At 39.3% G+C, this 22,285-nt stretch overlaps 1 protein-coding gene and 1 long non-coding RNA gene across 2 annotated transcripts in view; one reads left to right on the forward strand and one right to left on the reverse strand.

Moving 5' to 3' along the window:
* Positions 1–22,285, forward strand: part of CLDN12 (claudin 12) — a 77,730-nt gene that overhangs the window by 19,946 nt on the left and 35,499 nt on the right. The gene's annotated exons all lie outside the window — the stretch shown is intronic.
* LOC119245849 (uncharacterized) lies at positions 6,600–20,394 on the reverse strand. Its single transcript, XR_008550675.1, has 4 exons — positions 20,177–20,394; positions 19,612–19,722; positions 7,120–7,283; positions 6,600–6,642 (listed from the first exon to the last, which is right to left on the reverse strand). It is a non-coding gene; the product is annotated as an uncharacterized LOC119245849 (long non-coding RNA).

Below are 22,285 nucleotides of genomic sequence, written 5' to 3' on the forward strand. Positions count from 1 at the left end.
ACATCAGGAACATATTCAATACTACTGAATCATACATTTGAAGATGATTAAGATGGTAAAATAAATTACATACATTTTACCAGAATAAATCAGGAAAAAAGTGGACTTCATTTGGCTGGGCTGGAGTTTGCTCACTCTTGTGCTATAGGATTTTCATGGGTGCATCCCACTTAGGAGATCCCTGGTCTGTCAGAGAAAACATTATAATCTTATGATACAGAATATTTTTTTTTAAAAGACCCAGCTCTTGGCCAAGAGCTACCAGAATATAGTATCCTTCCACCATGTTAGGGTAAAGGCATAGCCCCAACTCGTTAGGTCTATGGCAGGAAGTATGGAATATTCCATAGTGAAGGAAGAGGCATTCTGATTTCATCTGTTTTCAACCATGACCACCCAAAGGAGATGCGTGTCAGAACTGTGAGTGGGTTCTACTTTGAGGCCAAGAGGAGAGGCCTAGGGGCTGGGCACTGGTATCATTTCTATCTTTTAAAAATTTGTCCAATTTCAGTAGCCAGACTTTTCTTGAAGTGCTTAATTAAGTTAAATGTATTTAATTTAGTTGGGCCTATAGCTGGACCAGAGAAAATTTGTCATAGGCTGTTAGTATTTTTTTGGCATTAATACAGAAGGTAATTCTTTTTTTTTTTTTTAAGATTTATTTATTTATTTATACAAGCACTGGGTACAGTCAGAAGCGCGGGAGGGTGAGAGAATTCACCAGAGCCAGAGCGGGGAGCAGAGCAGGCAGACTGACGAAGTACACTGCTGAGGGGAGCTGCAGGCGGCAGGAAAGGTCTGCGTGCCATGTGGGACCCTGACCCGGTGGCTGGGGATCCAACTGGTGCTACAGAGGCTGTGGGAAGCTTCGCAACCTAGAACTCTGCCGCTGCACCACCGGGGAGGCCCCAGAAAGTAATTCTTCAGGTGAAAATTAAATAAGGCTTGTAAATCTGCTTTGACGATTGTTGAATATACCATGGGCAGACGGTATTAGGAAATCACAGCTATCTGATAGCTAAATATACCACTCTGTTAATATAATTCCTTTCAAATGAAATCTATTCAATAAATTGCTGTATCTTCTGGTTTGATATTCCACATTTTGTTTTGCCAAGATTAGATCTTTTCAGCTCTTTGCATTATTTTTAAAAAATATTTATTTATTTATGCATACAAAAACTGGGGTACAGGCCAGAGATTGGGGGGGGGGTGAGAGAATTCACCAGAGACAGAGTGAGGAACAGAATAGGCAGATTGACCAAAGTACATTGCTGAGGGGAGCAGCAGGTTAGTCAGGAGAGGTCTTCTGTGCCATGTGGGTTGCTCCCTGGCCGGCTGGGGATGGAACTCGTGCCGCAGAGGCTGCTGACAGCTTCTTAGGTTGCATCTTAACCCCTTGTGCCACCAGGGAGGCCCCAGCTCTTTGCATTATGATTTTATTTTATAAATATTTTACTAATATAATACTAAATGAGCAGATATTTCTAGAAGTTGTCACTTAATATTATTGATTCCTTTTCCTGCTTAATTTTCATTCTTGCTTCTTTCTTTGAGGAAGAAATTCTTATTTTAAAACCAAACATTTATTTAGCCCTATGTTTATATACAATTCTTACATTTAGAACTCCTTAATCAGAAACTAAACATGAATTTGGTTTCAATATTTGCTTAGCAATTTATGAGTACAAAAATAGACAATATATATTTCCTAATATATTTATGCTTATTTACTTTAGATCAACCCAAAGTACTCAGCCCTATCGAAAAGCATTACCAGATAACTGTGACAATGTGCATTTTATAGGTGGAGTATTGCCTAGGATCTTAGGCTTCCCAGAATACCCATACTTCTAGGTAGTAAGGTCACACTGAACCGTGTGGTATTTAGCTTAAAGCACAATAGAGTGGACATGCAGAGTTCTGGTTAACAGCCCCCTCTTCCTAGTATGCGGTCACAGCATCCCATCTCTTTTCCTAGGCACCCCTCTTTTGTCTCTTTTATGGGCTTTGTTTTTGTTTAAAACCCAGTTTAGGGGCCTCCCCGGTGGCGCAGCGGTTGAGCGCTGGGTTGCGAAGCTGCCCGTGGCCTCTGCGGCGCCAGTTCCATCCCCGGCCGCTCCCCGGCCTCCGGGAGAGGGTCCCACATGGCGCGCAGACCTCTCCTGCCGCCCGCTGCTCCCCTCAGCAGTGTACTTCGGTCCTTCTGCCTGCTCTGCTCCCCGCTCTGGCTCTGGTGAATTCTCTCACCCTCGTGCGCTTCTGACTGTACCCTAGTGCTTATATAAATAAATAAATAAATCTTAAAAAAAATAATAAAAAAATTAAAAAATAATAAAACCCAGTTTAATACGATTCAATAAGAGTGCTTACAGGGCCACTCCATATTGAGGTATTTTATAACTAATATTGCTACACCTAGAGTTCAGAAACTTTTAAACTTCTCAAAATGAATCTTCAATATTGGACTTACAGGTAGTGTGCATGTTAGGTGACAATCTTTGAAGCCCAAGTCCCTCTTGGAAGGGACTATGAGCCTACCCAATTTTAGTGCATTTTAGGCAAAACCTTGTAAAAGCATATGAAAGCTCATTGTGGTACTGAATATTATTGAGACTTCTTTATGAGAAAAATATTTTTAAAAAGATACACTGAAAATAACTTTGTGAAATGCTGTCTGCAGAGAAATTTGTGATCTGATAAATTGTCCTTCTTTTAGAGTTGCACTGGCTGGCATGTAATGTGACAAAGTGAAGGACTACTTATGGAAAGAAATTTGCAACCGTCTATTAATAATGCCAATAGCTATAGCTTCATTTTTGTTGAACAATTGTGACATCTAGTGGTTCATCTAAGTAACTCCAAGAAATCATTTCATATGCCATGTTATTAAATTCATTTAAAAGCGAGAACCTGGGCCTCCCCGGTGGCGCCGGTTCGATCCCGGCTGCTCCCCGGCCACCAGAGGAGGGTCCCACATGGCGCGCAGACCTCTCCTGCCGCCCGCTGCTCCCCTCAGCAGTGTACTTCGGTCCTTCTGCCTGCTCTGCTCCCCTCTCTGGCTCTGGTGAATTCTCTCACCCTCCCGCGCTTCTGACTGTACTCAGTGCATGCATAAACAAAACAAAAAACAAACAAATAAATAAATAAAAACATGCCTCTATAAAAAAAATAAATAAAAGCGAGAACTTGCTATTGAAACATTTTTGTAACAAATGTCCTCTCATTCATATATATATATATATGCTTATAAGTAGTGGAACTCCTAAGTAAAAGAATGGATTTACTTGAATGTTGATATTGCCAATTCACCCTCCAAAGAAAGTTGTACCAATTGACACTTTTACTAATTGAGATTTTTTATATCATTCCAATAATGAATATTATAAATGCATTCACTTTTGTTTTAATTTTCATTTCCCTATGAATGGAGAAGTCCATCTTTATTATGACTTCTTTCTTTTGTTTTTGGTGTTTTGTTTGGCCACTTGAAGTTTCAAACCATACCATTGTCTCATTTTTAAAAACTTCCTAGTTCTTGGGCCTCCCTGGTGGCGCAGAGGGTTAAGTGCAGTACTGTGAAGCTGTCCGCAACCTCTGCAGCATCGGTTCGATCCCAGCCGGCCTCGGAGCAACCCACATGGCAAGCAGACCTCTCCTGTCTTGCCTGCAGCTCCCCTCAGCAGTGTATTTCATCAGTCTGCCTTTTTTGCTCCCCGTTCTGTCTCTGGTGAATCCTCTCACCCTCCCCCGCATCTGGATTGTTCCCAGTTCTTGTGTAAAAAAAAAAAACAACTTAAAAAAAAAACTTACTAGTTCTTGAGCATCTTTTTTTTATTTGTAAAAGGTGTTTACATATTGGGGAAATTCATCATTTATCTGCCCTTTGCAGTGAAAATATTTTTCCAGTTTGTCACTTATCATTAATACTTTTTGACTGTTTTTTTGCTTTGCAAGATTAAAATATTTACATTGTTGGATGTATTCATTTTTCTCTTTATAAACTTAGTTTTTTGTCTTATTTTAAATGGCTATCTCTTCTCCCAGAGGATAAAATTTTAAAATAGTGTAAGTTTATTTATGTTAACATAATCATGCATGTTATTTATACTTCATTTTTTTACATTTGTCTTTCATCTCTCTGGCATGATTGCAAAATAGATAAGGTAGGGCTCAAACTTTGTTTCCTCCCAGCAACGTAAAGGAAATTGATGTAAATATAATTTTTAAGAAGAGACATGAGAAAAAATATCAAGAATATGCAAATAGTAAAATGGCGATGACTCCTTTTGTGTAGAAAATAATGTTCCTGTAAACACACAGAAAATATCTGAAAGCATACACACATATGTGTATATGTGCACACACACAGCTATGAACAGCAGAAACTTCAGGTTCATATTTGATAGTGGTGAGATAAGTAGGCTCTTAATTTTGTCTATACAATTCTCTACTATTTGAACCTATTAACACAACATGAATTACATGTTATAAAATTATTTTAATGGAATCTTTAATAATATCAAGGACTTAGAGTCTGTAATTAATTGGGAAAGCTAGTTATAAAACAATAAGCAAAACCTGATTCCACTTTAGAAGGGAATCCATACAAAGAAAAAAGACTGGACAGATACACACCAACATGGGTGAGATCATTATAAACATTTTGATGGATATCCTCCTAAACTAAATTCCTGTGTACAGATCTCTAAAGTAAGATACTTCAGCTATAATTTCACGTAGGTGATGTTTTACTTGCCCAAAGACTTAGCACTACCTTCCTCTCCCCAGAGGGCACTCTTCCCTACTCCAGTGACCCTTTCATGCTTAAAAAGTTTTATTCATCAGGCATTATGTAATAAGATAGTATACTACATTAATACCTTTAAAAGAAGAAATTTCTGGTTCATGAAATCAGAAGATAATTGGCTACAAATTCTTCCCTCCAATTTCAGTGATATAAGGCCTCTTAATCCTTGGACTTCTCTGTAATTGACAGGTTTCATTTACTTTCTATGTGGAATAAGTAGCAAATACTCGGACATTCTTTGAATTCTTTGTTCCAGAAAGGATTAAAGTAATTAATAAAAAACACAAAGTTTGAAAAGAGATAAAATGTAAAATAAATGGTTGAAGAAATCAGGACAAAGAAAATGTGAGGGGAAAGATGAAATGAAATCACAATATGAAACTATCCCTGGGGGACCAACACTCTTCTTGAGTGTGGTATTAACTCTTCTAAGGAGCTCTAGCATCTTCCAAGAAAGAGGCCAGATTTGGGGTGCGGCAAACTGTCCTAAGATGGGGTTCAGAGGGAAATTCCTCCAGTGCATGAAGGTTATGTATGATGATAACAATGACAACAGCATCTACTGAGGCTACCTATGGGTCATGACTTAAAACTCTTTAAGTCATGGTTTTATTTTATCTTTACAACAACCCCAGTATTACTGGGCAAAAAATTTACTCCTGCTTCCCTTATTTCATTTGATTCTCTAGGAGGGGACTATTTGGGAGAAGCCTTTGGGCTTTTCAAGTATACCTCTTATGTACATCTTACTGCTCAGTATGAGTTCGGAGTAGCTGGTGATTGTAAGAGAAAGACAAGCAGCTGCAGCTCCTTCCACGGAGGCCTGTTCTCCAGCCCAGGGACTTTCTGCACTTTCTCACTCTAAGCTCACTCTGGAGACCTTTGCCCTGTACTGTTAGGGTTTTGACATGTTCCTCAATTTAGTTTCATCAGTAACGACATAGTTCTTTATCTGAAACTCCTGAGGCCAGGTGGGTTTCGAAATTCAGAAATTTGTAGATTTTAGGAGGGTTATATTTTTCATTTGCAGGCTCTAAAACAACTCTCCATCATTAAGCACATTATTATCTGGACAGTTAAAGGTAGGAATAGTCACATGGGTCAATTAAGGTTGTGTCATGTCAATTCAGGTCAGATTTTGTCAAAAGAGTTACCATGCTGGGAATTTTGTTGTCAAATGAATTACAAAACACATTTGCTTTTTAGAATTTTATGGATTTCTGAATTGTAGATAAGGGATTGTTTGGCTATACTTTGGCCTCCTACTGTCTAACTCCTTTGTCTGCTTTCTCCGTTGGTTCCTGGCTGAGAGAGAGGAGGGCACGCTATTGTAAGTGGCAAAGTCTGAACTGAAACCCAGTCATTAGGAGTACTGCATTTGTGCCTTTAACCACTGTCTTTTTATAAAAGTAGATAAAAATAACTAAATAAATAAAAATTTAAAAAAGTAAAAGTTTGTTTGTTTTTGGCAGTGAGGGGCATCTTAATTTCTAGCAACATCTCGTTCTGATTAGAGAAGAATGAAATTCTTCAGAAAAAGAATTTCTATAACATAGAAAAAGCAGCACAAAAAATGTCACCTTTGTGCAGTTTCTTCTAAAGAGAATCCTCCGCATTAAATCCTGTTTGCACAGTATCATTCTCCTGATACAGCACCTTCAACATTAGGCAGTGATTGTGTTTGCACTGTCCTGACTTCTTAACTATGGTTGGCTTTTCATGGAATTCAATCTGGAAATCAATGAAATTTGCACACAGAATCCTCCAACATTCCTCCTATACTGGTAAACAGTCTCACATTTGCATTACCTCATTTATTCAGCACAACAAACCTGTGAGAAAGAGAAACATTTTACAAATGAAGAAATTAAGGACAGGAGTAACTTCTCCAAGGTTACTAAGTTGTGGCAAAATTGGCACAAAGACACAGAACATTTCTTCCTGTCCCTTTCCCTCTCTAGTCCCCCCAAGTCCAGTGCTGCTATAACCACCTCTGTTTTTTTTTTTCCTAAATATTTATGTATAGAACAACTGGGGTGCAGGCAAGAGGTGGCAGAGGTGAGAAGATTCACCAGAGACAGAGTGGGGAGCAGAACAGGCAGATTGACTGAAATACACTGCTGAGGGGAGCAGCGGGCGAGACAGGAGAGGTCTGCTGCGCTATGTGGCTAGCTCCCTGGCCGGGGATTGAACTTGTGCTGCAGTGGCTGTAGATTGCTTCATAGTGCTGTGCTTAACCCCTTGCACCACCAGGGAAGCCCATAACCACCTCTATTGTGTAAAAGTTGGAGGGATAAGTTCCTGCATACCAGGAAATGTAGAAGTTTGTTCATGTAAGGAGCATCAGGTCAGGCCATGCCGATTACAACTTATTTCATGTATAGCTGCATTTGCTTGGCTAAATTGCTGGTGAAGTTTCCCCAAAACAGCAAATTCAAGTTGATTCTTATTTCATTCTTAGATTTTCCGCTTGCTATAAGAGAACAAAGAAAATTTGTGTTCTGTTTCTTACTATTACAATAGTGTTTCAAAACATTTCATTATAAAGTTTTAAAGAATAATAATGATCACTTGAAGAGGATAATATTGATTATATTCACCACCCACCTAGAATAAGCTTAAGCTATATGTTTGCTTCAGATTTTAAATAGTAATATCACAGTGAATGTTTCCCCAATCCTATTTGTCTTTTGCACAGCTCAGAAAAAAAAAAAAAAAAGGTTGCTGACTAGCAATGTAAATTTTTTATTTTAATCTATATTTGTATAGTACTTTAACATTAAAATTTTTTAAATACAAGATTTTTTATTTTTATATAAAAAGATACATTTGGGCCTCCCTGGTGGCCAGGGGTTAAGTCTCAGCACTATTACGCCATTGCAAGCCACTGTGGCATGAGTTTGATAACTGCCCAGGGAGCTGACATCTCTTGTCTCCCTCACTGCTCCCCTCAGTATTGTATTTCAGTAGATCTACCTTTTCTGCTCCCCACCCTGTCTCTGGTGAATCCTCTCACCCCCTGCACCCCAGGTCTACACCCCAGTTCTTATATGCATAAATAAATCTTTAAAAAAAGAAAGATAAATTCAACATTTAGATAAATATATCTATCATTTTGCAATTTGGTTTTTACACTCAATTTTGTTTTGGGATTTATGTTGGTATGTACAGCTAGTAGATTTATACCTTCAGTTTTTTTGATATTGTGCATGGAATCTTCATTTCAATTATATTTTTAATTGGTTGTGACTGGTTTATGAGAACACTATTTTTTTTTTTTTTACATTTTATCTTTTTCTCTCATTCATAACTCCCATCATATTTCATGTGTTTCTGCTGTTTTCTTCAGATTGAAAAATTATTTTTAGTCTAAAAAAATCTTCAGTCTAAAAACAGAACCAAAATTTGGTCTATTTTTCTTTCCAGTCTGACAATCTTTCTCTGCCTTTTATGTGTAGTTTTTAGTCCATTTGTATTTAACATAATTATTGACATGTTGAGTTTAAATTGACCATTTTACTATTAGTTTTCTATTTGTTTTATTATGGATCTATATCTCTATCATCTACCTATCTATAGATATAGATTTAAATATAGATATATCTTTATCTCCCTACTAATTATTGATTAATTGTGTGTGCTTTTTATTTATTTATTTTTTTAATTTTATTTTTATATTCCCCCATACAATTGCATTCTGACCCCAATCCTTCCCCTCCCGCCCCCCACCCCCCAAAAAGTGTCTCTGGTTCATAGTTTTTTGTTGATTTTGATTTTCACTTTCTTATCTTCATTTTCCTGGTCCCTTATTTAAGTTTTCTAGATTCCTGCTATGAGTGAGACCATCCGGTATTTTTCTTTTTCTTTTTGGCTTATTTCGCTGAGCATGATCCCTTCCAGCGCCATCCATGTTGCTGCAAATTGCATGTGTTTATCTTTTTTGAATGCTGAGTAATATTCCATGGTATATATGTACCACATCTTCTTGATCCAGTCATCTATTTTTGGGCATTTGGGTTGTTTCCAAAGCTTAGCTATTGTAAACAGTGCTGCTATAAACATAGGAGTGCAGGTGCTCTTTGGAATTGATGTTTCTGTGTCCTTTGGGTAAATACCTAGGAGTGGAATTGCTGGATCATATGGAAGCTCTATGTTTAGTAGGTCCAGAAATCTCCACACAGCTCTCCATAGTGGTTGGACCAGTTTGCACTCCCACCAACAGTGCAGAAGAGTTCCTTTTTCTCCACATCCTCGCCAACATTTGTTGTTGCTAGTTTTTTTAATATGTGCCATTCTCACTGGTGTCAGATGGTATCTCAAGGTAGTTTTGATTTGCATTTCCCTGATGACAAGTGATGTTGAACATTTTTTCATATGTCTTTTGGCCATTTGCATTTCCTCTTCAGAGAAGTTTCTTTTTAGCTCTTCTGCCCATTTTTTGACTGGATTATTTTCTTTGTTGTTGCTGAGTCTCATCAGCTCTTTGCAGATTTTTGTGATCAGTCCTTTATCATTAGTGTTGGGTGCAAAAATGTTCTCCCAGTTGGTGGGGTTTCTCTTTGTTTTTGTTATTGTCTCTTTTGCTGTGCAGAAGCTCTTTAATTTGATGTAGTCCCAGCTGTTTATCTTTCTCTTCACTATCACTGCTTTGGGTGATGTGTCTGTAAAGATGTCTTTGATGTGCAAATCCCGTAGTGTTTCGCCTATATTTCCTTCTATGTATTTTATGGTTTCAGGTCTTATGTCTAGTTCTTTAATCCATTTTGAGTTGATTTTTGTGTATGGTGTGAGGTAGTGGTCAAGCTTCATTCTTTTGCATGTAGTGACCCAGTTTTCCCAGCACCATTTATTGAACAAACTTTCTTTGCTCCAATGCATAGTCTTTGCTCCTTTGTCAAAGATTAGTTGACCATAAATCTGTGGGTTTATTTCTGGATTTTCTATTCGATTCCATTGGTCTGTATGTCTGTTCTTGTTCCAATACCATGCAGTTTTGATGATTATGGCTTTGTAGTATAGTTTGAAGTCTGGGAGTGTGATGCCTCCATTTCCTTCTTTTTTTTTCAGTAGAGCTTTGGCTATTCGGGGTTTTTGGTGATTCCATATGAATTTCATCAATAATTGTTTATGAGAACACTATTGATTTGGAATCAATGAAACTTTCTGAACTCATTTATTAGTTCCAATAGTTTGTGAACTCTGTTGGAGTTTCCATGTGGGTAATCATCTGAAAAACAAACAAACCAACCAACAGGCAAGCATTTTTAAAATGATCATATTTCTTAGTGTGACCTGCTACTTGACATAATAAAAAGCTCCCAGGATATCTAATTTCTAATGTGAAATCACTCTCCAATACCTACAAGCATATGTTCCAATGCAAGTATTCAGGAAGTTCCTCCTATTCCCCATCCTGAATGTTTTTTAAGAAACATAATTATAACCATGTTCTTTTGCTGTGTCACCCAAACACCTTATTCCCTGATTGTTGGTGTAATTTCAAATAGGACACCACATGGTCAAAGAGTTAGGAGCAGATGGGTGGTTTTTATTTCAAGAAGCACATATTACTCCTCTTAAGAATATCTGTAATTTAATAGAACTGTGGATTTTTTTGGAGAAATAACCTTTAGATTCAGAAACCTCCTAATCATGATTCTTTGTAAGAAGATTGGAAGAAAGGTGGTTTTTTTGGTCAATAAAATGGGTTGGAGAAGAGTTGTGAGTTCAACATCTTCTGTTCCTTTTTCAGAGAAGAGTAAAGTGTCACATAATGAAAGTCAAGGTCAAAGGCTCATTATATCTATGGCCTTTTATTCTGATCATCTACCAGTGCTGGGAAAAAAGATCAGTAGTCCCCTGGGAAAGCATAGCCTGGTTTCCATGTGAACCAAAAGCCAGAACTTGAACTGGATGTCCTTTCTCATTATTTTGAATGAGCATTGTTGAAGGACATTTTTCCAAAAGTCAGTTCAATAGAAGAAATATCAAATAAACTCTATGTGTCAATTAGGGTTCTATGAAAGCAAACAGTAGAAAGTAGCTTATTTAAGCAAAAAGGTTATTGGATATATTCTAGGTAGCTCAGAGTCAAAGAAGATGTTGAACACTTAGGCCTCAGGAAGAGATGAAGGCACCTGTGGGAACCTGGGTAACAGGAACAAGAGGGCAGTCTGTTCAGAGATGCCACATGGCAGCTTTACTCATATTCCTGTCTGTGTCACTCTAGACGACATCCGGACTTCTGAAACAGAGTCACTGACTTAAGGGGGCCTCCCTGGTGGTGCAGAGGTTAAAGTCTTAGAGCTATCAAGATATCCACCAGCCACTGCAGTATGAGTTCGATCCCCTCCCAGGGAGCTACCCACGTGGCATATTAGACCTCTCCTGTCTCACTCTCTGCTCCCCTCAGCAGTGCATGTCAGTCAATCTGCCTATTCTGCTCCCCACTCTGTCTCTGGTGAATCCTCTCACCACCACCCACCCCCACTCTCTGGCCTACACCACAGTTCTTATATGCGTAAATAAATAAAATATTTTTTTTTTTTTTTAAAAAAGGGAGTTACTGACTTACTTGACTTGTGCCATGTGGTCCCTACTTGGAACATGTATTGATGGACTGAAGGAGAGTGTCAGGAATAACATCTTTATTTCCATGTCCTTCTAGGACTACATGTCTTGAAGAAGGGGAAGTTCCCAAGGAAAATCAGGATTTCTTACGCAACACCCAAGAAAGGGGGAGAATTACTATACAGGAAGACATGACAGATATGTAACAATAGTCTTTTTTATCAAAGTTTAATACAGCAGTCTCCTGGTAGAATCTTTGGCAGTGGCCCCAAAGGGATTTAGGACTCTAGAAAGATGACTCCATGAAAGTACATTTGAGAATGCTGGGGAGGGAACATCCATCAGGTCCACTGGGGCCACTGGGCTGCCAGCATGGACCTAAGTTCTCTTGGAGAAAGTAGCTTATCATACAGATGCGTAATGAGGTGGCACCTTTTGAGAAGAGTGTGACTGTGGGCACTACTGGGTAGATTGACCTAGAAGATCCAGCAAAACAAAAAGATCCCCTGAATTTAAAAAAACAACAACAAAAGAAAAACCAAGAAAACAAAAAAACTTTTAGACTATTGTTTGAGTAGTTAGCTCCCCCTGTCTTCCACTTTGACACTTCATTGTGACTACATAGCCAAAATTTCCTCCTAAAACACCTCTCCCATCCTCATTTTGCTGCTCCTGCTGCCTTTGCCTGTAGAGCAGGTAAATGTGCTGGGCCTCATGGATTCAAATTCTGATTCTTCCACATACTTTCTGGATAACACATGCTCTAATCTTGGTTGGTATGCATGAGTGCTGCTGCTCTACAAGTGCAACGCTCTAATTTTCCCTCCTTTTTATTTTTTTAAGATTTATTTATTTATACAAGAGCTGCGGCACAGATTAGAGGCACGGGAGGGTGAGAGGATTCACCATAGACAGAGTGGGGAGCAGAACAGGCAGATGGACAGAAAGCACTGCTGAGGGGAGCGGCGGGTGAAGCGGGAGAGGTCTGCCACACCATGTGAGTATCTCCCTGGCCAGCCAGGAATTGAACCCGCGCTGCAGAGGTTGTAGACAGCTTCACTGCACTCAATCCACTGCACCACTGGGGAGGCCTAATTTTCCCTCCTTCTACATATGATTTATTAAGATCATAGAATTACCCCCATTTCCTGATAGCATCCAAGTCAGAGAAAAGTCCTGCTTAACCATCCCCCAAATCATTAACAAGATCAAATCTTTTCATAAATCCAAACACCTTGATTTTTAATTTTTTAAATTTTATTTTATGTTTATTTTACATTCTTCATTTTTGTATAATGTATGCTTTCTTCTCTAAGGTGTAGTCGCCATGAAATTCCCACCACCAATTCCCCCATGTACCATCACCATAGTCTCTTGTGCTCTTCCCACCCCTGTTTTGATCCTTCTCTTTCCTCCTTCCCTGCAGAATGTCTCTGATTTATAGTTGCCTGTTGATTTTCAATTTTAATCTATTATAATTACTTTTCCCCCAATCCCTTATTTGGCTTCTCTACATTCATCCTATTAGTGAAACTATCCAGTATTTTTCTTTTTCCTTCTGACTTATTTCATTGAGCATAATCCCTTCTAGCTCCATCCATGTTACTGCAAATGGCATGAATTTTTTTTGATTGCTGAGTAATATTCTATTGTGAATATATAGTACATCTTCTTGATCCAATCATCTATTTTTGGGCATTTGGGTTGTTTCCATAGCTTACCTATTGTAAAATGTGCTGCAATAAACATAGGGGTGCAGGCGTTCTTTTGAATTAATGTTTTGTGTTCTTTGGGTAAATTCCTAGGAGTGGAATTGCTGGATTGTATGGAAGCTCCATTTTTAGTAGTCTGAGGAAACTCCACAGAGCTTTCCACAGTGGTTGGACCAGTTTGCATTCCTATCAGTGCAGGAGAGTTCCTTTTTCACCACATACTCACCAACATTTGTTGTTGCTAGTTTTTTAAATATGTGCCATTCTCACTGGTGTAAGATGGTATCTCATTGTGGTTTGATTTGCATTTCCCTTATTACAAGTGATGTTTAACATTTTTTCATATACCTGTTGGCCATTTGCATTTCCTCTTTGGAGAAGTGTCTTTTTAGGTCTTCTGCCCATTTTTTTTTAATTTTTTTTTAATTTTTTAAAGATTATTTATTTATACAAGCACTGGGTACAGTCAGAAGTGTGGGAGGGTGAGAGAATTCACCAGAGCCAGAGCAGGGAGCAGAGAAGGCAGAAGGACCGAAGTATACTGCTGAGGGGAGCAGCGGGAGGTAGGAGAGGTCTACGCACCATGTAGGACCCTCCTCCGGTGGCCGGGGAGCAGCCGGGGATCAAACCGGTGCTGCAGAGGCTGCGGGCAGCTTCACAACCCAGCGCTCAACCGCTGCGCCACCGGGGAGGCCCTGCCCATTTTTTTTTTTTAAAGATTTATTTATTTTTATACAAGAGCTGAGGTACAGGCCAGATGTGCAGGAAGGTTAGAGGGTTCACCAGAGACACAACGGGAAACAGAACAGGCAGACTGACAAAATACACTGCTGAGGGGAGCAGTGGGCGAGACAGGAGAGGTCTGCTGAACCATGTGGGATTCTAGCTGGCAGGCTGGGATGGAACCCGCACTGCAGAGGCTGTGGACAGCTTCACAGGGCGGTGCTCAACCACCTGAGCCACCAGGGAGGCCCTCTTCTGCCCATTTTTTGACTGAATTGTTTACTTTGTTTTTGTTGAGTCTCATCAGCTCTTTGTAGATCTTTGTGATCAGCCCTTATCAGTAGTATTGTGTGCAAAAATTGTCTCATAATCGGTGGGGCTTCTCTTTGTTTTGGTTAATGTTTCTTTTGCTATACAGAAGCCCTTTAATTTGATGTAGTCCCAGCTGTTCATCTTTTCCTTCACTATCTTTGCTTTAGGTGATGTGTCTTTAAAGATGTCACTGAGATGTATGTCATGTAGTGTTTTGCCTCTATTTTCTTCTATATATTTTAATGTTTTAGGTCTTATGTCTAATTCTTTAATCCATTTTGAGTTGGTTTTTGTGCATGGTGTGTCAAAGACCTTCTTGCTGACGGTATTTCCCCATGCAGATCATTCTCCCTCTCTATAATCAGTAAGTCCAATTTGTTCAACTACAGGTGTTTTTCTGTGGTCTTTGCATGGAATGATGACATAATCATAGATTTTCAAATTTGAGTGACCTGGTTTGGCATCCTGACTCCACAAGTTGCCAACTAAATAGTCATATAGGAATCTTAACCTCTCTGTGTCTCAGTTTGTAAAACAGAGATAATTATAGCGCCTTCCCCACCAAACTTTTGTTGAGTATTTACGTGTAAAGAACTTAGCACAGTGCCTGAATGATAATACATTATCAGTAAATATTTACTACTATTGTTACCTATGTTTTAGTGTCATCTTCATCTAAAGGACATATTAACTCTAATATTTCCATTTGATTTTGCTTTAAAGATTGGTGGAATTGGCCTTGATTTTATTCTACAGTTCTTCCAAATTATATAACCTTGAATTTTAATGTATTTAAACAAGTGTGTGCTAAGAAGAACACCTAGTATTTAATGAACATTATTAACAGGCACTTTGCTGGGTTTTTTTTTTTTATATAGTGGACAAAAACTAAGGAGATTATTTCTGAAAAGTTTCTTGAGGCTAGACATGAAATTTTGCAGCAAACAATTCTGCTGAAAGAGGTCATTCAGCCATCCTCCTGAGGAATTGGAACCTGAGTTAAATCTGAAGCAAGGGTTCAGATTTAATTTTCCTTCTCAGGGTAAGTAAATTCTCTGCCAAAGACAGACCTTCATTCCCTTCCCTTCTCCTCTAAGAAATGTCTTTTATTGTCTGCTAGACAAATTCAACTCATAAGACTATAAAGTTAGAATATGAAATCACATACGCTTTTCACTATCTCCAGCAGAGTTTAGGCTTGTAACAAGCTTCAAGATACCTGAGAAGACCTTTTGTTTCAGGGCATGAAATGATTACATTAAAATTGTTCTTTAATAATTAAATGTGCCATCTGTGTGAGGCAAAGTATGACCTTTCACCCAGGATCTCTCAGCCTGGTCTAGAATTTCTGCAGTTGGCACATATGGTATCAGAAATCCATTGCTATTCTTCCTTTGAAATATTAGAGGAGAGGACTTAGAGCAGCTGTTTTTGCGCTGCCAGATTTCATTGAAACATGGGTTTTAAAAGCTCTTGGCTTGTCATTTTGAGTTAGCCTACCTTAATCACAAATCTCACCATAATATAATTCCATTGATGCCTGAAACTCAATATAGCGGAACATTTGCTGAACAATGCACTTAACAACAATAACCAACCAGAATGTACATTTTCTATTGAAATGTCCTTTTTCATGTTCTTCATACCCTCAAAAATCTCTAAGAGATTACAAGCACCCCTTTTTGTAGAACAATGAAATACCAAGAAAACAATCGCCATCATACTCTTTCTCCTGGTGGCTATGTAAGTAAAGGGACTGTGACATTTGGAGAACTCTGCTTCACTACAGCAGAAGTACTGAAAAATTGATGCAACCTTGTCATTAAGCCAGCTGTAGTAATTAGACATCAAGTGATGAAATCACTTGCATGTTTGTCTTAATGGACAGCTATGTCTTTTTTTTTAAAGATTTATTTATTACATACAAGAGCTGGGGTACAGGCCAGAGATGTGGGGGGTGAGAGGATCCACCAGAGACAGCACGGGGAACAGAACAGGCAGACTGACTGAGACACACTGCTGAGGAGAGCAGGGGGCAAGACAGGAGAGGTCTGCCTCGCCATGTGGGTTTCTCCCTGGCCAACCAGGGTACTGAACTCGTGCTGCAGAGACACGAGTGGATTGCTTCATAGTGCGGTGCTCAACCCTTTGCGCCACCAGGGAGGCCCATGTCTTAATGGACAGCTATGTCTTAATAGGAAATGTTCACAGCCCAGAGATGTACAGGTACAGTGAGTGATCAGAATGAAGGAATATCAGTTACCATAAAGATAATTTCTCTGTGTGTTTGGGGGAAGAGAGCATAGATTGGCATTAACAGTGCTCACTAATTAATCTGTAGTGTCCTGGGAATGTTCATTTGCTCACCTTCAACAGGATGTTTAGTTATTAAAGTTCAACAATTAGACTACATTTGAAAGTTTTAAATGTTGACTTTAATGCTTCTTTTGGAGATAGTCAAGTTTTTACTTCCATCTTAAAATGTCGACTTATAAAGTCAGAAGCAAAGATAAGTGAGCTTGCTTATTTAAAAAGTATACTGCAAATGTTATTTTTAAAAGTCAAAATGTGGGGAACTCTGAGTTCGGCTATCTGAATTTGTTGCTCACATAAACTTATAACTGGGAATTAAGAAAAATTATCCTGTTTGCTTTATTTTAATTTTTTAAAGATTTATTTATTTATGCATGCAAGAACTGGAGTGTAAGCCAGAGGTGTGGGATGTGAGAGGATTCACCAGAGACAGTGGGGAGCAGAACAGGCACATCAACTGAAATACACTGTTGAGGGAAGCAGTGGGGGAGGCAGAAGTCTGCTGTGCCATGTGGGTTGCTTCCTGGACTGCTGGGAATTGAACTCATGCTGCAGTGGCTGGCAGTAGCTTGATAGTGCTGTCTTTAATCCCAGTGCCACCAGGGAGGCCCCTGTTTGCTTTATTGATGCATTTATTTTATTCAGGAGCCAGATGGAATTCACTCCATTGACACAAAGTTAAAATAGGATATACTCGCCCATTTGTCCCCTTAGCAAGATTTTAACCCATGGGGACAGATCATGCTTATTCACCCATTCATTTATTCATTCAAAAAATATTCATGAGTTCCCTTTTAATGGGTACTGGAATACCACCATGAATGAGAATGACATTTAGGAACTCAATCTTGGATGAATACAGGGAGCCAAATATGTAAAATAAATATCTATAATACAATGTTTATATAGAATGTATATATAGCGTATACCTGCAAATATATGTATATTTATATAAAATATATATTTATATAATATTTATACATTTGTAAAACAGTGGAGAGGGTTATTCATTTTGTGAAAGGAATGCTGATTATTTACCAAGTTACCCTCCAAATCCCGTCTCCACCCTTCTCTGCCCTAGTCTAACCAGTATGGGTTGCAATGGCTGAGTTTCTTTACCCCTCTGACTTTGGGAGGATAAATAGAAGGAAGAGATCAGGGATTTATTCCCACTACTTCCTCAGTCAAACTATTTCCTCTATCTTATTACCACAGCTCCTACCAGGTAGCCCTTTTTCCATTCTCTCTGGATTTCAAGCTCTGCTCTTTGCTTTGCCCCTTTAGCTCCAGGACTGACAATACCTTCCCTTAGTCCTTGGGTGCTTCACTTGGGTTCTTATTACTCCTGCCCACACCTCTATATTTTAGTCCTTTCATTGAATTCTCTTCAGTTAACCCTTGACTAACACAGAGAAGGGAATACAGAAGATAATCTGGAGGAGGTTCCTTTACTTTTTAAATGTTCAACATGTCTCCAGTGAATCCTCTCACCTCCCTCACCTCTGGCCTAAACCCCAGTTCTTGTATGCATAAATAAATAAAAATAAATCTTAAAAAAAACCAACAACAACAAAAACTTGGATAGGTCTGAGCAAAGCTATACAGATTAAAAGCATGCCATTTCCATGGCCACCAACAGATGGCATTAGCAGTCATGTTGGTCATTTGGGCCTTGCATTGTTTTTCACTTGAGTTTACTACAAGTCAAAGACAGGGGCCTCGAAAGAAACCTACACTTCTAGCACCTTGAGCTTGAACTTCCATCTTCCACAGACTTTTGTTAAATCACCAGTCTGTAGTGTTTTGTTATGGCAGCCCAAGCAGACTAAAGCAATAACTAATGAACAATAATACACAAGACACTAGGACAGGTGACTGAGGCAATGAAAAAACAAATGTGTGGTGTGTGTATATGTGTGTGTGGCTAAAGGATCCTAGTTAATATCAAATGTCTGTCAGCATTAGTAGAGGGCTTAGAGGTTATTCCAAAACTTAAAGTGAAGAATAACCTAGCCTTTCTAGGTTATTTGGATTTGGATTTGATACTATGAATCAAATTAGGAAAACAGGAGGAATAGCAAATCTGATCTTGAGCATACTAAAGTTGAGGTGTCTGAAGATCATTGAAAGAACTTGGAATATGAGACCAGAACTAAGGTGATAACTGATTGGAGCATACAGATTCAATTAAAAATTCGGGGCCTCCCCTGGTGGCGCAGGCGGTTGAGCGCCACGCTGTGAAGCTGTCCGCAGCCTCTGCAGAGCTGGTTCGATCCTGGCCGGCTGGCGAGGTCCCATATGGCACAGAAGACCTCTCCTGTCTCTCCCGCTGCTCCCCTTAGCAGTGTATTTCGTCAGTTTGCCTGTTCTGTTCCCCGCTCTATCTCTGGTGAATCCTTTCACCCTCCCGCATATCTGGCCTGCACCCTGGTTCTTGTATAAAATAAATAAATCTTTAAAAAAAAATTCATTGAGCAGGTACTAATGTGCTAAGCACTGTTCTAATGCTTGGGTTATATTAGTGAATTAAGGAGACAAAAATCCTTACTGTGTGGAGCTTAAATTCCAGGCGACAGGAGAAAGGATAAAAACAATAATGGAAGCATGCAGGTATGGACAGTCTCTGAAAAGAGCTGGCAGCTGAATTACTAAAAATTCACAGATGCTGAAATGTTTTTCACCTAGAAAAAATGATCTGGTAGAGGAGAATACCCCAATAGGTATAATAATTAAATCATTTGAAAGATATAGGAAAACAGTACCTACAAGAGCTGCAGGGTTGGTTGGCTATGGAATTATATTGCTATTGTACAGACAGGTAATTAGAAACTGAAGGCTGAGACAAAATGTGAAAGCTAGAGGACCTCTTTGGCAGCTCTTATCCTCTATAGTGGAAGAACAAATACAGCTAAGTAGCAGACTGAAGACCTGATAGTTCCAGAGCTCCAGAGTAATTTACATCCCAGCCAGGCAGGGCTCATGTTAAGGTCTAATATTAAGAGCTCTGTCTGGGACGACTTGGAACCTTGAAACATGGCTTCTGTGTGTGTCATCACCTGGCCTCATTATTTCTATGGGCACTAATGAACCCCACTCTGTGACTGTGTCTATCAGTTTTCACCGATGGAGCAAAGATACTAAACTTCTTAGTGATGCTGGTGCCTTTCTTACCAGTACATTCCTGATGGCCTTGGTGATTGGATACATGCTCCTACAGATGTAATGTTGACTCTGTAGGTCCCTCTGAAATCTCAGAGCTTGCAGAGGTGGCCTCCCAAAGTGCTGGAAAACAAGAGTATTTCAATAGATATTCCCACAAGAACGCCCCCTTTCTCATACACCTACCATTTAACCCCATTCCAACACACACATGCACACACACACACACACACACTTTGGGGCAATATGGCTCAAATTTCAGTTATTCTGGAAGCTCCTTCAAAGTGTATCTTATAGCCTTTAAATAGTGTACCATTATTTGCATTTCTCAAAGTTGTTATTTTCACATAGACTTATTTTAAAATATAAGTTTATGTTGTTTGATTATATCATTATAACTGCTAGTCATATTTTTCTAATGTCCATTTAAAATAAATGTGTAACTATAAAAATAAGAGATAGTCATCTGCATACCACTAAAACACACCATAATTTGGTAAACTACATGAGAGCATGTCATGGGGCCACAGACTTCTAAAGAACAAGATCAAGGATTTACAGAATTTAGTGACCTCACCACTTAATTGCACAAAAAGCCCACGGGGTGGGTTGACGGCAGGTTCATTTACATCTGATTAAAGGCAAAGCAGAAAGGCACAACTGCTTTACACCTATCTAGGGGTGGAACTTAGAATCTGGACCTTTCTCCTCCAAAACAAAAACAAAAACAAAAGTATTAGCCGATAGATCAAGTTCAGAGGAGCAACCGAATCAGTCCCCAGATTCCTAGGAAACCCGAGGCCAGTGCAGACCAGGAGTGCTTCACAATATTCTATATTCTGGGTGGAGCATTACGGGTTCTAAGGTTCCGTGAATTATGCTTGGAGCAAGGGCACAGTGGAAGGGGTTGTCTCAGAATCCTGGGCTGTGAGTGTTCACGGTTCCCGACAGGGCTGCTTGTCCAAGCTGGCCCCTACCCCCTGCCACAGCCTCACTGGCCGGGGACCAGCGCAACCCCGGCTCAAGGAGCCATGTGCCGGCTGCGGGCTTGGAGCCAGATCCTCCTGCCAGTTTTCCTCTCCCTCTTTCTCATCCAACTGCTTATCAGTTTCTCAGAGAATGGTTTTTCCCAAATCTCTACACACAGGAACAAGCAGAGACGACCGGCAGCTATAGAGGATGGTGAGGCATCCTGGGCCCCGGGGCTGGTGCCTCCCATGCACGCGTGACCTTGAGGAATGTCGTTTGGTTGTGGCGCCCCCACATGCTGAGATTTTCATCGTTTAAGTATTCCTTTGATGTTGGCGGAAAAACATATTTAAAGACTATGTTTTTTTTTTGTGAAATCCAGTTAAATTGGACTTGAATTAATTTGCCTTATTCGAAATGTGAAAAGTGAATAAAATGGTTTAAAATTGGGACAGTATGACCATCCCCCCCCCACTTTTGGCCTGACCTACAGTACATAAGCTTATGCTGTAAGCTGTTGGGTTTTGTTCTAATCAGATCCCGTCGTGGCCATAACTGGTCTTAGTGTTTTAAAGTCTTAGCTAATAAATTGATTAATTTGGATCTTATATTAAGAAATAATTGCTTTGGCTTGGAGACTTCTCTTGATTCCATTCCCCAGATGAAGAAATTTTGAAACAAAAATCATGCTGAGTTGAATTCATGAACCTGAAAGTAAAGAGTTTTACTAGCCTGAATTGGAATTGTATAGATAAAATAAGGACAGGGTTTGAATTACTTGGAAAATGCCCTTTAAAGCCAAGATTGCCATTTTTTATGAAAACTATAAGACAGAGTAATTACTGCTGTCTGGTTTCTAGAGTCGAAAGAGTCCAAAGGAATGTTAGTATCTGTAAGTGAATCAGCCTTCCTTAGTGAAACCAAACTCAAAGCTGTCAGTTTTACACTTGAAATGAGGCTCTCTTTTGACAGGAAGGGGGGGTGGGGAGAAGCTGAATCAAAAGGCCTGGCTTATTTCCTTTGGTCTCATCTTTCCCATGGATTTCTCGATCACTTCCTCTCCTCCCCCACCACATACATACTCCAAGAGAACTAACTGTTCTAGTCCCTGCTCCATTTTCCCTATAAATAGTGCTTAATAATACAGACTAAGTATAAAAACAGATCCCTTCCTTTGTTCCTAGCAAATAGGAATCATTCTGGACTTTTTTAAAATACTGAGAAGGGATAAAAAGGGAGTAAACAAAATAAATCAAGCATCGTAGATAACAGTCTGGCTTCTAAAGAGTGAAGTTTCTGATTCTACCTTGCCCAGTTCTACGGCTGACCAGCTCTGTCAGTGCTTCCATTCATTCTTCTACTTAAAGACATTTTTAAAATTTGAGTTCTATTTTTATCTAATAGTAGCATTTGCAAGGTCTATATACCTTTTGTTTTCCCTTTTACTGAGCTCCAACTAAGCCTGAAGCCAGCTGTCCATAACTGAAGCAGTAGAATCTTTACCATTTACCCTGCCTTTTCCTCCTCTCAACTTTATTTTGGGGACCTCCAGGATACTTTGGGGAAGGAGGAAGTAACATTCACTAGTACTTAATTTATTAATAGAAACTAGTTTGAGATTTTCCCCAGTCAAATCATATCTCTATCCAATCAAATGACTTGAAATTAAATAGAATGGTCTCCTAGATCTGAGGCAGCCTAAACGTCCCTAGATAGA

Source organism: Talpa occidentalis, unplaced genomic scaffold (assembly GCF_014898055.3).
Source record: "Talpa occidentalis isolate TD23 unplaced genomic scaffold, MPIMG_talOcc4v2.1, whole genome shotgun sequence".
Classification (NCBI taxonomy): Eukaryota; Metazoa; Chordata; class Mammalia; order Eulipotyphla; family Talpidae; genus Talpa; species Talpa occidentalis.